Genomic DNA, 15,913 nt, shown 5'->3' with positions numbered 1-15,913 from the left:
CCTCCTGGTAGGAATGTATATCCCATACGTGACTAGCTCATGGACTCTTGCTAATATGAAAGAAATGAATTTATCAGGTAAGTTTTTACATAAATTATGTTTTTTTCACACACTCAGATGCGCACTTCCTTCAGGCTAGGCAGCAGCCAGCAGTAACTCCGGTGGCTCCTGGACTATGCAAGCTGGTCTGAATTGTTTGAAAGTTATTTCAAAGTACCCTGGGGGTAGGTAGGCGCCACAGCTTAGCTGTGGCAAGGCACAGAGGGTATTTTTTTGTTTGTTAAATAACTTATTATTGATATAAGTACTTTAGAGCCTTATTTTCTGCCCTTGCTTCAGGGTGCAGTAATTTTTGGATAAACCAATGATATTAGGTTACATTTTGAGATAATTTCACGTTTTTTTTAAGCATTTTGGAAAAATTGTTCACTTTTTCTTTTCTTAAAGTCGTAGTACTCGTTTTTTCTAAAGTTTATTTTATGCAATAAATGAGTGTTTAAATGACTTTTATGCTCATTACTAGTCTGTTCAACATGTCTGACATTGAGGATTCTCATTATTCTATGTGCTTAGAAGCTATTGTGCAACCCCCTCTAACATTGTGTAACTCTTGTACTGAAAGAGCCTTACATTGTAAAGACCATATATTAGGTCAAGAAAGTGTGCCTAAGGATGATTCTCAGTCTGAAGAGAATCAGGATATGCCATCGAATTCTCCCCAAGTGTCACAACCTTTAATGCCCACACAAGTGACGCCTAGTACTTCTTGTGCGTCTAATTCTTTTACTCTGCAGAATATGGCTGCAGTTATGTCAACTACCCTTACAGAGGTATTGTCTAAATTACCAGTGTTGCAGGGTAAATACAGTAGGTCAGGTATTAATGTAAATACTGAATCCTCTGATGCTTTATTAGCTATTTCCGATGTTCCCTCTCAGTGCTCTGAGTTGGGGATCAGGGAATTACTGTCTGAGGGTGAAATTTCAGATTCAGGGAATGTTTTACCTCAGACAGATTCGGACACTATGTCATTTAAATTTAAGCTTGAACACTTCCGTCTGTTACTTAGGGAGGTTTTAGCGACTCTGGATGATTGTGACCCTATTGTGATTCCTCCAGAGAAATTGTGTAAAATGGATAAATATTTGGTAGTACCTACTTACACTGATGTTTTTCCGGTTCCTAAGAAAATTTCGGAAATTATTAGAAAGGAATGGGATAGACCAGGTTTACTGTTTTCTCCCCCTCCTAATTTTAAGAAAATGTTTCCCATATCAGATACCATTCGGGACTCATGGCAAACGGTCCCTAAGGTAGAGGGAGCTATATCTACCCTAGCTAAGCATACTACTATACCCATTGAGGATAGTTGTGCTTTCAAAGACCCTATGGATAAGAAATTAGAGGGTCTTCTAAAGAAATTATTTGTTAATCAGGGGTTTCTTTTACAACCTACGGCTTGCATTGTTCCAGTAACTACTACAGCAGCTTTTTGGTTTGAGGCTCTAGAAGAGTCTCTTAAGGTTGAAACTCCATTAGATGACATTTTAGATAAAATTAAGGCTCTCAAGCTAGCCTAATTCTTTTATTACTGATGCCGCTTTTCAAATTGCTAAATTAGCGGCAAAGAATGCAGGATTTGCTATTTTAGCACATAGAGCATTGTGGCTCAAATCTTGGTCTGCTGATGTGTCATCAAAACATAAGCTTTTAGCTATTCCTTTCAAAGGTAAGACCCTTTTTGGGGAAGAATTGAAGGAAATCATTTCTGATATTACAGGAGGTAAAGGCCATGCCCTAGCTCAGGATAAGTCGGTTAAAATGAGGGGTAAACAGAATAATTTTCGTTCCTTTCGGAATTTTAAAGGAGGACCCCCCCCCCCCGCTGCTTCTTCTTCCTCACAGCAGGAAGGGAATTTTATCCAATTTTATCCAATCTAAGTCAGTCTGGAGACCCAATCAGAACTGGAATAAGGGTAAACAATCCAAAAAGCCCGCTGCTGCTCCTAAGACAGCATGAAGGGGCGGTCCCCGATCCGGGACCGGATCTAGTAGGGGGCAGACTCTCTTTCTTTGCTCAGACTTGGGTAAGAGATGTTCAGGATCCCTGGGCACTAGAAATAGTGACCCATGGTTATCAATTGGAATTCAAGGACTTCCTCCCAAGAGGGAGATTTCATCTTTCAAAGTTATCTGCAAACCAGATAAAAAGAGAGGACGTTCTTACGCTGTGTAAAAGACCTTTTGACTATGGGAGTAATTTGTCCAGTCCCAAAATTGGAACAGGGACAGGGGTTTTACTCAAACCTATTTGTGTTTCCCAAAAAAGAGGGAACGTTCAGACCCATCTTAGACCTCAAGTGTCTAAACAAATTTCTAAGAGTTCCATCATTCAAGATGGAGACAATACAAACAATTTTACCAATGATCCAGGAGGGTCAATATATGACTACCGTGGACTTGAAGGATGCTTACCTTAATATTCCAATTCACAAGGATCTTCATCAGTTTCTAAGGTTTGCCTTCTTGGACAAACATCAGTTCGTGGCTCTCCCCTTTGGGTTGGCTACAGCACCCAGAATCTTCACAAAGGTTCTAGGGTCTCTTTTGGTGGTTCTCAGACTGCGAGGCATAGCGGTGGCGCCTTATCTGGACGATATTCTGATTCAGGCGTCAACATATCATCTGACAAAATCTCACATGGACACTGTGTTGTATTTTCTGAGAACTCACGGCTAGAAGGTGAACATAGAGAAGAGTTCACTTGTTTCACAGACAAGGGTTCCTTTCTTGGGAACTCTGATAGACTCAGTAGCCATGAAAATATTTTTGATGGAGGTCAGAAAATCAAAGATTCTAAATACTTGCTGAGCACTTCAGTCCATTCCTCGGCCATCAGTGGCTCAGTGTATGGAGGTAATTGGAATAATGATAGCGGCAATGGACATCGTTCCGTTTGCTCGCTTTCATCTCAGACCACTGCAGCTATGCATGCTCGGACAGTGGAATGGGGATTATGCAGACTTATCTCCTCAGATAAATCTGGATCAAGAGACCAGAAACTCTCTTCTTTGGTGGTTGTTGCCGGATCATCTGTCCCAAGGAACTTGTTTTACGCAGACCCTCGTGGGTGATAGTGACAACGGATGCCAGCCTTCTGGGCTGGGGTGCAGTTTGGAACTCCCTGAAGGCTCAGGGTGTTTGGACTCAAGTGGAGTCTCTTCTTCCAATCAATATTCTGGAACTGAGAGAGCAATATTCAATGTGCTTCAGGCATGGCCTCAGTTGGCTTCAACCAAATTCATCAGATTCCAGTCGGACAACATTACCACTGTGGCATATATCAATCATCAGGGGGGAACAAGGAGTTCCTTAGCGATGATAGAAGTATCCAAGATAATCTGTTGGGCGGAGGCCCACTCTTGTCATCTGTCAGCGATCTACATCCCAGGATTAGAGAACTGGGAAGCGGATTTTCTAAATTGACAGACTTTTCATCCGGGGGAGTGGGAACTTCACCCGGAGGTATTTGCCTCATTGATTCTCAGATGGGGCAGACCAGAGTTGGATTTGATGGCATCTCGACAAAATGCCAAGCTTCCAAGATACGGATCCCGGTCAAGGGATCCTCAGGCCGAACTGATAGATGCCTTGGTTGTTCAGCCTAGCTTATGTGTTTCCACCATTTCCTCTCCTCCCACGCGTGATTGCTCGAATCAAACAGGAGAGAGCATTAGTGATCCTGATAGCGCCTTGGTATGCGGATCTAGTGGACATGTCCTCTCTTCCACCGTGGGAATTTCCATTGAGACAGGACCTTCTCATTCAAGGTCCTTTCCAATATCCAAATCTAATTTCTCTGCAGCTGACTGTGTGGAGATTGAACGCTTGATTTTATCGAAGCGAGGATTCTCTGATTCAGTCATCAATACTTTGATACAGGCCAGAAAGCCTGTCACTAAAAAGATCTATCATAAGATATGGCATTAAAATATTTATTGGTGTGAATCCAAGGGTTACTCATGGAGTAAAGTTAGGATTCCTAGGATTCTGTCTTTTCTCCAAGAAGGATTGGAGGAAGGGTTATCAGCGAGTTCCTTAAAGGGACAAATTTCAGCTTTGTCAATTCTGTTTCACAAGCGTTTTGCAAATGTGCCAGATGTTCAGTCTTTTTGTCAGGCTCTATCTAGAATTAAGACTGTATATAGACCCATTACTCCTCACTGGAATTTGAATTTAGTTCTTCGAGTTCTTCAAGGGGTTCCGTTTGAACCTATGCATTCCATGGATATCAAATTGTTATCTTGTAAAGTTCTGTTTTTAGTTGCTATTTCTTCTGCTCGAAGAGTTTCTGAGCTTTCAGCACTACAGTGTGATTCTCCTTATCTCATTTTTCATCCTGATAAGGTAGTTTTATGTACCAAACCTGGATTTCTTCCTAAGGTTGTTTCGAATAAGAATATTAATCAGGAAATTATTGTTCCTTCATTGTGTCCTAATCCTTCTTCCAAGAAGGAGCGTCTGTTACATAACTTGGATGTGGTCCATGCCTTAAAGTTTTACTTACAGGCAACTAAGGATTTCTGTCAATCATCTTCATTGTTCATTGTTTATTCTGGAAAGCGTAGGGGTCAGAAAGCTACGGCTACCTCTCTTTCTTTTTGGCTGTGAAGTATTATCCGCCTGGCATATGAGACTGCTGGACAGCAGCCTCCTGAAATAATTATGGCTCATTCTACTAGGGCTGTGGCTTCCACATGGGCTTTTAAAAACAATGCATCTGTTGAACAGATTTGTAAGGTTGCGACTTGGTCGTCCCTTCATACTTTTTCCAAATTTTCCAAATTTGATACTTTTGCTTCTTCTGAGGCTATTTTTGGGAGAAAGGTTCTTCAAGCAGTGGTGCCTTCTGTTTAGGTGCCTGTCTTGTCCCTCCCGTTTCATCCATGTCCTGTAGCTTTGGTATTGTATCCCACAAGTAAGGATGAAATCAGTGGACTCGTCATATCTTTGTAAAAGAAAAGTAAATTTATGCTTACCTGATAAATTAATTTCTTTTACGATATGACGAGTCCACGGCCCACCCTGTTCATCTAAGACAGTTTTTCTTTATATTTTTTGTAAACTTTAGTCACCTCTGCACCTTTTAGCCTTTCCTTTTCTCTTCATATAACCTTCGGCCGAATGACTGGAGGTGGAGGGGAAGGGGAAGGGAGGGGCTATATATACAGCTCTGCTGTGGTGCTCTTTGCCACTTCCTGTTAGCAGGAGGTTAATATCCCACAAGTAAGGATGAAATCCGTGGACTCGTCATATCGTAAAAGAAATTAATTTATCAGGTAAGCATAAATTTACTTATCTAAGAAATTAACAGAAACTTCATTCGCCGTTAATGTAAATTTCAGTCCTAAGACTGATCGATTTGTCATCTACAAATAATAATAGGCTCTCAATGTTGCCCCTCCATACACCAAAAATATCATCTATGTACCTCCACCAGGAGGCGCCATAGTGTATGAACAGCTTGTAAGTATACACAAAGTGCTCCTCACACCTGTTTATAAATATATTGGCATATGTAGGGGCGACATTGGAGCCCATAGCAGTGCCCTGTTTTTGCTGATAAAAAGTATCCTCGAAGAGAAAATAATTCTGATACAGAATAAAGTTCTATAAGGAAATTGATTTGATCCTCACTATAATAACCTTCAGTTCTCAACAATGCTTGTACAGATGTTATGCCACTCACATGTTTAATAGATGTGTATAAACTACATACATCAAGGGTATAGATAATACATCTCTCTCTGGTATATCTGAGTGTCTTGCAATTGATTTAAAATTTCTTGCACATAATCAGCTTTATTCATAATTACAATAGCACCGCCTTTATCGGCCTCCTTAATGGTAATATTAGTATTGCTTTTCAGCATATTTAAGGCTTGTCTATCACGTCTTGAAATACTGCTATAGGTCCCTGTTGTACATTTCTTATTCGTCTGTAGGGCTTTATTCATGTCTTGCTGAACTAATGCTGTGTATGTGGGTATACTATGTGAAACAGTGAGAGGTGTGAAGTTACTCTTATTTTTAATGCCATATTTATTGGGGTTATTAAAACCATGATCCATAGTGTCTTGTGTAGATATTCTTGGTGAATTAGTGCCAAAATAAGCTTTTAGCTTAATTTTTCTAAAAAAAATTGTGTAAATCTTTATTTAATTCAAACTCATCAACCTCACTAGAAACTGACAAAGACAAACCTTTATTCAACAATGTTGATTCATTCACACTTAAAGAGATATGAAACCCCAAAAAAATTCTTTCATGATTCAGATAGAGAATACAATTTTAAACAACTTTCCAATTTACTTCTATTTTTTTAATTTGCTTCCTTCTCTTGTTATCCTTTGCTGAAAGTTTTGTCTAGGCAAGTTCATGAGTAGCAGATAAACTAGGTTCTAGCTGTTGATTGGTGGCTGCTGCATATATTGAATGTGATTGGCTCACCCATGTGTTCAGTTAGAAACTAGTAGTGCATTGCAAATTAAAATTGTATTCTCTATCTGAATCATGAAAGAAAAAATTTGGGTTTCATGTCCTTTTAATTCATAATGTGAAATATTATGTATCAAATGTTGCCCACATAAAGAAGTCTCCTCTTTACATATATTATTTTTTACATTACCAGTGCTCAGTGATACTTCCATTTGATTAGGTACAAGGGAATACTGTGTGGACACTGTTATGTATTCCCTTGTACCTAATCAAAATGAAGTATCACTGAGCACTGGTAATGTAAACACTAATATATGTAAAGAGGAGACTTCTTTATGTGGGGAAAATTTGATACGTAATATTTCAGATTATGAATTAAGTGTGAATGTCTTTTTCAGTTTCTAGTGAGGTTGATGAGTTTGAATCAAATAAAGATTTACACAATTTTTTTAGAAAAATTAAGCTAAAAGCTTATTTTGGCACTAATTCACCAAGAATATCTACACAAGACACTATGGATCATGGTTTTAATAACCCCAATAAATATGGCATTAAAAATAAGAGTAACTTCACACCTCTCACTGTTTCACATAGTATACCCACATACACAGCATTAGTTCAGCAAGACATGAATAAAGCCCTACAGACGAATAAGAAATGTACAACAGGGTCCTATGGCAGTATTTCAAGACGTGATAGACAAGCCTTAAATATGCTGAAAAGCAATACTAATATTACCATTAAGGAGGCCGATAAAGGCAGTGCTATTGTAATTATGAATAAAGCTGATTATGTGCAAGAAATTTTAAATCAATTGCAAGACACTCAGATATACCAGAGACTAGACGCAGATCCAACCAATAAAATAAAAAAAGAAATTGAACATATAACTATGAAGGCTGTGAAAAGAGGTATCATCACAGACACATTCAGAAATTGCCTTTTGGTGCAACATCCGATTAGGCCAGTTATATATACATTACCAAAAATACACAAAAATGCCACTAGACCACCTGGTAGGCCTAAAGTGGCTGGTATGAATTTTTTTTTTTCCCAAAATTGCCATTTTTCTGGACAAGGTATTACAACCTTCAGTAACCAAAATGACTTCATATTTAAAAGATACAAGGGATTTTTTGGAAAAATTGAATAATATGGACTATGTAGGGGATAAATGTATTATCTATACCCTTGATGTATGTAGTTTATACACATCTATTAAACATGTGAGTGGCATAACATCTGTACAAGCATTGTTGAGAACTGAAAGTTATTATAGTGAGGATCAAATCAATTTCCTTATAGAACTCTTTGACATTATTCTGTATCAGAATTATTTTCTCTTCGAGGATACTTTTTATCAGCAAAAACAGGGCACTGCTATGGGCTCCAATGTCGTCCCTACATATGCCAATATATTTATGAGCAGGTGTGAGGAGCACTTTGTGTATACTTACAAGCTGTTCATACGCTATGGCGCCTCCTGGTGGAGGTACATGGATGATATTTTTGGCGTATGGAGGGGCGACATTGAGAGCCTATCATTATTTGTAGATGACTTAAATCGATCAGTCTTGGGACTGAAATTTACATTAACGGCGAGTGAAGTCTCTGTTAATTTCTTAGATACGGTAGTTTATAAAGAGAGAGGTTTCCTTAAGACTGACCTTTATACAAAGCCAACAGATAGGAATAGCCTACTCAGGTATGACCGCCATCACTCTCCAAATGTCTTTAAAGCCTTACCAAAAAGACAATTTTTACGTGTCAAAAAGATAGTTAGAGACCCTAAATTATGTCATGATAGACTAGAAGAGATGGGTAATACCTAAACAGAGAAGGATAATAAAGAGGATAGGTTGATCTTTATAAGTAAATACAATCACATGAGTAATAAAATCAACCTCATACTCAGAGGACACTGGCATATCTTAAAAAGATCTTAATCTTAATATTTGATCATCCTCCCATGTCAGCGTATAAACGCAATAAGAATATCAAAGACCATTTGGTTCGAGCAGACATAGGCAGTGATAAAATAAATATTCAGAGAATTATAGGTCCAGGACAGACAGGCTGTTATCCATGCCTGAATTGCAGTAATTATAATTCCATGATAAAAGAAGAAATCTTCCACCACACTACACAAGGTACAAAATATAGGATTAAACAGTATCTAACATGTAGGTCCAAGTTTATAGTATATCTTATTAAATGTCCGTGTGGTTTTTATTACATTGGAGAGTCCTTTAGGGAGGCCAGAGAGCGGAATACACAACATAAATCCAATATAAGATGTCAAAATAAGGATGCCCCTGTATCGTCACATTTTATTGAAGCTGGCCATAACATCAGCCAATTACGCTTCCAAATTATAGAAAGAGTAGATATCCCCAGGAGGGGTGGAGACAGAGAATTTCTCCTTAAGGTCAGGGAAATGTTTTGGATTAACAAACTACAAACATTGAAACCTAAGGGTCTAAATAAAGATTTTGATTGGTCTCTCTTTAGGTAAACACTCTATCTAATATAAATTATTAACCCTTTCGTGTCAGGGCTAAAGTGCCTACATCGGAACAACTGTTCCAATGTAGACAAATTGAAACCATGCGATCATGCACACGATCGTGAGATTTCAATTATTGGATCACGTCTGGGGGGCGTCCCTACAACCCTAGGAACGACCCCAACAGACCGTGATCAAATCCTGATAGCACAGAAGGCTTCAGGACAGCCGTTAGCTATGACGTTCTATTCCGTCATAACGGCTTTAAAACCCAGTGTAATTATGACGGAATAGAATGGCAGAACGGCATTAAAAGGTTAAGATTGCCCATACAGGTTAAATATTCAAAATGTAAACATTTAAAATTGACATATTAGGTATTCAGAATGTTTGCACAAATTACATACATCAATATATTATTGGGCTATCTGTATATGTCCTTGCGCTGTTCATATCTTTTGTACCTGTATACAGTATATGATGGTTGCTATTCTGCTACTAGGATTACCTCTGGATTCTGTCTTATTATGATTGTTTTTGATAATGCAAATGTAGCTTCTCATTTTTTTAATTATATGCATAGGGACTGTATGTATATATTTTAACTGTGCCTTTTTGAAATGTTGTCAATACACATTGTACTCAGTGCTTGCATAAGAAATACCATGTTATAAAAATTGTCAGCATTAGATGGCGCTGTTGTACAATTAATGTGCAGTTGATTTGCACCTGTGTAATTGTTTTACACCTGTTTACTTGTATTAAGGCAGTCTCTCTGCATACACAGATAGACATGACTAAGGACCTAATGTAGGTCTGAAACGTTGTTTGTTTTGTTCACCATGGCACAATAAAGGTCATTTTACTTTAAACTACAACGGCTGGAGCACCCTTTATTTTGGAGTTTCACTTGATGTGGATGAGGTGGCTGCTTCCTGGCTCCTGTGCCTAATTGTTTTGGCTGCTGTTCCCTACCTTTTGCTTACTATGATACACATTAAGAGTGTGTGAGTGAACTAACCATTTGGAAATAGTTTTTTTTTTTTTCTTCTTTTACTCGTAATCTGTGTCAGTATTGGTGACAAAATCGTAATTAGCTCTCATTCAGGACATTACTGTTGGGAAACCATATAATTGGCGTACCTGTGGTTCCAAATAGCTCCCATAACCCGTTCAGGGTAGGCGTAAGGAAGTTATTTCAAGGATATACTTGTATTTAGCACCTGACAAATACCATCTCTGGAAGTAACGCTATTTTTTTCCTCATAAGATCAAGAAAGAATGTTACATGGATTATTTTCTAAGAACACTCACTCTAAATAGAGGCAAAGTGCAAGAGGACTAAGTTACATGTTTGCTTTCTTGGTATACAATCTGTGAGGTTGCAAATTGCACTTAATATCATTTAACCATATTAAATAAGATCGGCTAATATTGTCAAGAAATTTGACTTTTTACTTAGGCAATAATATACTGTCTTATTGCTCTGTAATACAGTTAAAGGGACACTGTACCCAAAATTTTTCTTTCGTGTTTCAGATTGAGCATGACATTTTAAGCAACTTTCTAATTTACTCCTATTATCAAATTTTCTTCATTCTCTTGGTATCTTTATTTGAAATGCAAGAATGTAAGTTTAGATGCCGGTCCATTTTTGGTGAACAACCTGGGTTGTCCTTGCTGATTGGTGGATAAATCCATCCACCAATAAAAAAGTGCTGTCCAAAGTACTAAAACCAAAAAAAAAGCTTAGATGCCTTCTTTTTCAAATAATGATAGCAAGAGAACGAAGAAAAATTGATAATAGGAGTAAATTAGAAAGTTGCTTAAAATTGCATGCTCTTTCTGAATTACAAAAGAAAAAAATTTGGGTACAGTGTCCCTTTAACTCCTGATTAACAAGGATAGTACTTATATTCAATGCTTACGTTTAGTTAGAATAGGTTGGCTTAACTCGATAAAGAAATTTGGGTATATGCAGAGATTTTCGCAAATTACATGCTGCTAGGGCACAATGTAGTTCTGATATGTCATTTTGGATTTATATCTAACTCTGTTTTCATGATATATACCCAACCCTATCTAGATAGGGTACAACATAACCTGATATTAGTCATACACTCGTATTATCTAATCCACTTTTTTTTTTCTCCAAACTACGAGTTGTAGGTTTTAATTATTCCTACTAGAAACAATTATTCATGTTAACAAACCTTTAATTTACAAATCAATATATTTAACTGTTTAAAGTTTGAAAATATAGGTCTATAAATAGAGGGAACTAAGATTACTATATACCTGTGTGAAGCATCTAATTGTCTTTTATAGGTATTGAAGACATAGGCATCTATTTATCAAAGTGTCAACTGACTTGCATTCAACGGCACCAATATGCTCGCCTAAGATCGCCTAACATCGCTGCCGCGGATCTGAATACGTTCTCCAAAATTATCAAAAAAGCTGTCAAAAACCTGCGCACCAAGTATGGTGCGATGAGCAGCGGACTGTTGTTAACTAACAGTCATCGATCTCGTTGCTCTTCGGCTTTTTTAAAGCTTTCTTGGTACCCTGTCACTAAACACCCACACTATACTATACTGTTTTACCCCATATACCGCCGCTCCCGGACCCCGCCGCAACTCTAATAAATGTATTAACCCCTAAACCGCCACTCCCAGACCCCGCCGCAACTAAATACAATTATTAACCCCTAAACCGCTGCTCCCAGACCCCGCCGCAACTAAATATACTTATTAACCCCTAAACCGCCGCTCCCGGAGCCCACCGCCACTTACATTATACTTATTAACCCCTAATCTGCCACCCCCTACACCGCCGCCACCTACATTATATTTATTAACCCCTAATCTGCCCCCCCACACCGCCGCCACCTACCTACATTTAATAACCCCTAATCTGCCGCCCCCAACGTCGCCGCAACTATATTAAAATCATTAACCACTAAACCTAAGTCTAACCCTAACCCTAACACTCCCTAACTTAAATTAAGTTACAATTACACCTAACACTAGTGATGTCGCAAGCTTAAAAATTTCGGTTTGCGAACGGCGGACTCGAACTTCTGCTATTGTTCGCGAACTGGCGAACCGCCATTGACTTCAATAGGCAGGCGAACTTTAAAACCCACAAGGACTCTTTCTGGCCACAATAGTGATGGAAAAGTTGTTTCAAGGGCACTAACACCTGGACTGTGGCATGCTGGAGGGGGATCCATGTCAAAACTCCCATGGAAAATTACATAGTTGATGCAGAGTCTGCTTTTAACCCATAAAGGGCCTAAATCACCTAACATTAATAAATTGTTTGCAATAACGTGCTTTAAAACATCAGTTATGATGTCGTATCGATCAGGTAGTGCAAGGGTTACGCCCGCTTCACAGTGACAGACCAAACTCCAAGTGTAACGCACCGCAAACAACCGCAAACAGTCCATTTGCACAACCACGAGATAGATTTGATAGATAGATACATAGATTACATAGCTCAATCGATGCAATATACATATGATCGATACAAATTACATAGATCAATAGATGCAATATCCATTTGATAGATACGAATGTTATCGATCAAAAGATGCAATATCCATTTGATAGATACGAATGTTATCGATCAAAAGATGCAATATACATTTGATAGATACGAATTACATCGATCAAAAGATGCAATATACATTTTATAGATACGAATTACATCGATCAATAGATGCAATATACATTTGATAGATACGATTGATAGTTAGATAGATTTGATAGATAAATAGATAGATTTGAAAGATATATAATTTCCCTGACAGAGTATAACAATAAGACATGCGGTCTGGGACCCGTGGTGTGTTAAGTAGTACTATTCTTAGCAGTTTACTACTACCTGTTACTCCCCCTATCGGGGGAGGCCTATATGGCCTGCATTTTTGGAACAGGGAAATGGAAGAAGATGATTGGTCTGTCCTCCTACTTCAAATTTGTCAAAAGCACAAGTGGCTGTCTCAAAACAGTCCGGACACGAGATAGATTTGATAGATAGATATACATAGATTGATAGTTAGATAGAATCGATAGAAGATAAATAGATAGATTTGATAGATATATAATTACCCTGACAAAGTATTATAATTAAACATGCGGTCTGGGACCCATGGTAACTAGGTTGTGTTAAGTAGTACTATTTTTAGCACTTTCATCCCTGCAACTCCCCCTATCGGGGGAGGTCTATATGGCCTGCATGATTACCATGACAAAGTATAACAACAAGACACGCGGTCTGGGACCCATGGTAACTAGGTTGTGTTAAGTAGCACTTTTCTTAGCAGTTTAATCCCTCTTACTCCCCCTTTCGGTGGAGGTCTATATGGCCTGCATGATTACCCTGACAAAGTATAACAACAAAACATGCGGTCTGGGACCCATGGCAACTAGGTTGTGTTAAGTAGTACTATTCTTAGCACTTTAATCCCTGTTACTCCCCCTATCGGGGGAGGTCTATATGGCCTGCCTGATTATCCTGAGAAAATATAACAACAAGACATGCGGTCTGGGAACCACTGTTAACTAGGTTGTGTTAAGTTGTACTATTCTTAGCACTTTAATCCCTGTTACTCCCCCTATCAAGGGAGGTCTATATGGCCTGCATGATTACCCTGACAAAGTATAACAACAAGACACGCGGTCTGGGACCCATGGTAACTAGGTTGTGTTAAGTAGTAATTTTTTTAGCAGTTTAATCCCTCTTACTCCCCATTTCTGTGGAGGTCTATATGGCCTGCATGATTACCCTGACAAAGTATAACAACAAAACATGCAGTCTGGGACCCATGGCAACTAGGTTGTTTTAAGTAGTACTATTCTTAGCACTTTAATCCCTGTTACTCCCCCTATCAAGGGAGGTCTATATGGCCTGCATGATTACCCTGACAAAGTATAACAACAAAACATGCGGTCTGGGACCCATGGTAACTAGGTTGTGTTAAGTAGTACTATTCTTAGCACTTTAATTTCTGTTACTCCCCCTATCGGGGGAGGTCTATATGGCCTGCATGATTACCCTTACAAAGTATAACAACAAAACATGCGGTCTGGGACCCATGGTGGTACTGGTATAACTAGGTTTTCTTAAGTAGTACTATTCTTAGCAGTTTAATCCCTGTGATTGGTCTGTCCTCCTACTTCAAATTTGTCAAAAACACAAGTGGCTGTCTCAAAACAGTCCGGACACAAGATAGATTTGATAGATAGATATACATAGATTGATAGTTAGATAGAATCGATAGAAGATAAATAGATAGATTTGATAGATATATAATTACCCTGACAAAGTATAATAATTAAACATGCGGTCTGGGACCCATGGTAACTAGGTTGTGTTAAGTAGTACTATTTTTAGCACTTTCATCCCTGCAACTCCCCCTATCGGGGGAGGTCTATATGGCCTGCATGATTACCATGACAAAGTATAACAACAAGACACGCGGTCTGGGACCCATGGTAACTAGGTTGTGTTAAGTAGCACTTTTCTTAGCAGTTTAATCCCTCTTACTCCCCCTTTCGGTGGAGGTCTATATGGCCTGCATGATTACCCTGACAAAGTATAACAACAAAACATGCGGTCTGGGACCCATGGCAACTAGGTTGTGTTAAGTAGTACTATTCTTAGCACTTTAATCCCTGTTACTCCCCCTATCAAGGGAGGTCTATATGGCCTGCATGATTACCCTGACAAAGTATAACAACAAGACACGCGGTCTGGGACCCATGGTAACTAGGTTGTGTTAAGTAGTAATTTTTTTAGCAGTTTAATCCCTCTTACTCCCCCTTTCTGTGGAGGTCTATATGGCCTGCAAGATTACCCTGACAAAGTATAACAACAAAACATGCAGTCTGGGACCCATGGCAACTAGGTTGTCTTAAGTAGTACTATTCTTAGCACTTTAATCCCTGTTACTCCCCCTATCAAGGGAGGTCTATATGGTCTGCATGATTACCCTGACAAAGTATAACAACAAAACATGCGGTCTGGGACCCATGGTAACTAGGTTGTGTTAAGTAGTACTATTCTTAGCACTTTAATTTCTGTTACTCCCCCTATAGGGGGAGGTCTATATGGCCTGCATGATTACCCTTACAAAGTATAACAACAAAACATGCGGTGTGGGACCCATGGTAACTAGGTTGTGTTAAGTAGTACTATTCTTAGAACTTTAATCCCTGTTACTCCCCCTATCAAGGGAGGTCTATATGGCCTGCATGATTACCCTGACAAAGTATAATAACAAAACATGTGGTCTGGGACCCATGGTAGCTAGGTTGTGTTAAGTAGTACTATTCTTAGCACTTTAATCCCTGTTACTCCCCCTATAGGGGGAGGTCTATATGGCCTGCCTGATTATCCTGACAAAATATAACAACAAGACATGCGGTCTGGGAACCACTGTTAACTAGGTTGTGTTAAGTTGTACTATTCTTAGCACTTTAATCCCTGTTACTCCCCCTATCAAGGGAGGTCTATATGGCCTGCATGATTACCCTGACAAAGTATAATAACAAAACATGCGGTCTGGGACCCATGGTGGTACTGGTATAACTAGGTTTTCTTAAGTAGTACTATTCTTAGCAGTTTAATCCCTGTGATTGGTCTGTCCTCCTACTTCAAATTTGTCAAAAACACAAGTGGCTGTCTCAAAACAGTCCGGACACAAGATAGATAGATAGGATAGATAGATATACATAGATTGATAGTTAGATAGAATCGATAGAAGATAAATAGATAGATTTGTTAGATATATAATTACCCTGACAAAGTATAATAATTAAACATGCAGTCTGGGACCCATGGCTAACTCAGTTGTATAAAGTAGTACTATTCTTAGCACTTTCATCCCTGTTACTTCCA

This window comes from Bombina bombina, chromosome 7 (assembly GCF_027579735.1).
Source record: "Bombina bombina isolate aBomBom1 chromosome 7, aBomBom1.pri, whole genome shotgun sequence".
NCBI classification, from domain to species: Eukaryota; Metazoa; Chordata; class Amphibia; order Anura; family Bombinatoridae; genus Bombina; species Bombina bombina.
This window is presented reverse-complemented; position numbering follows the sequence as displayed.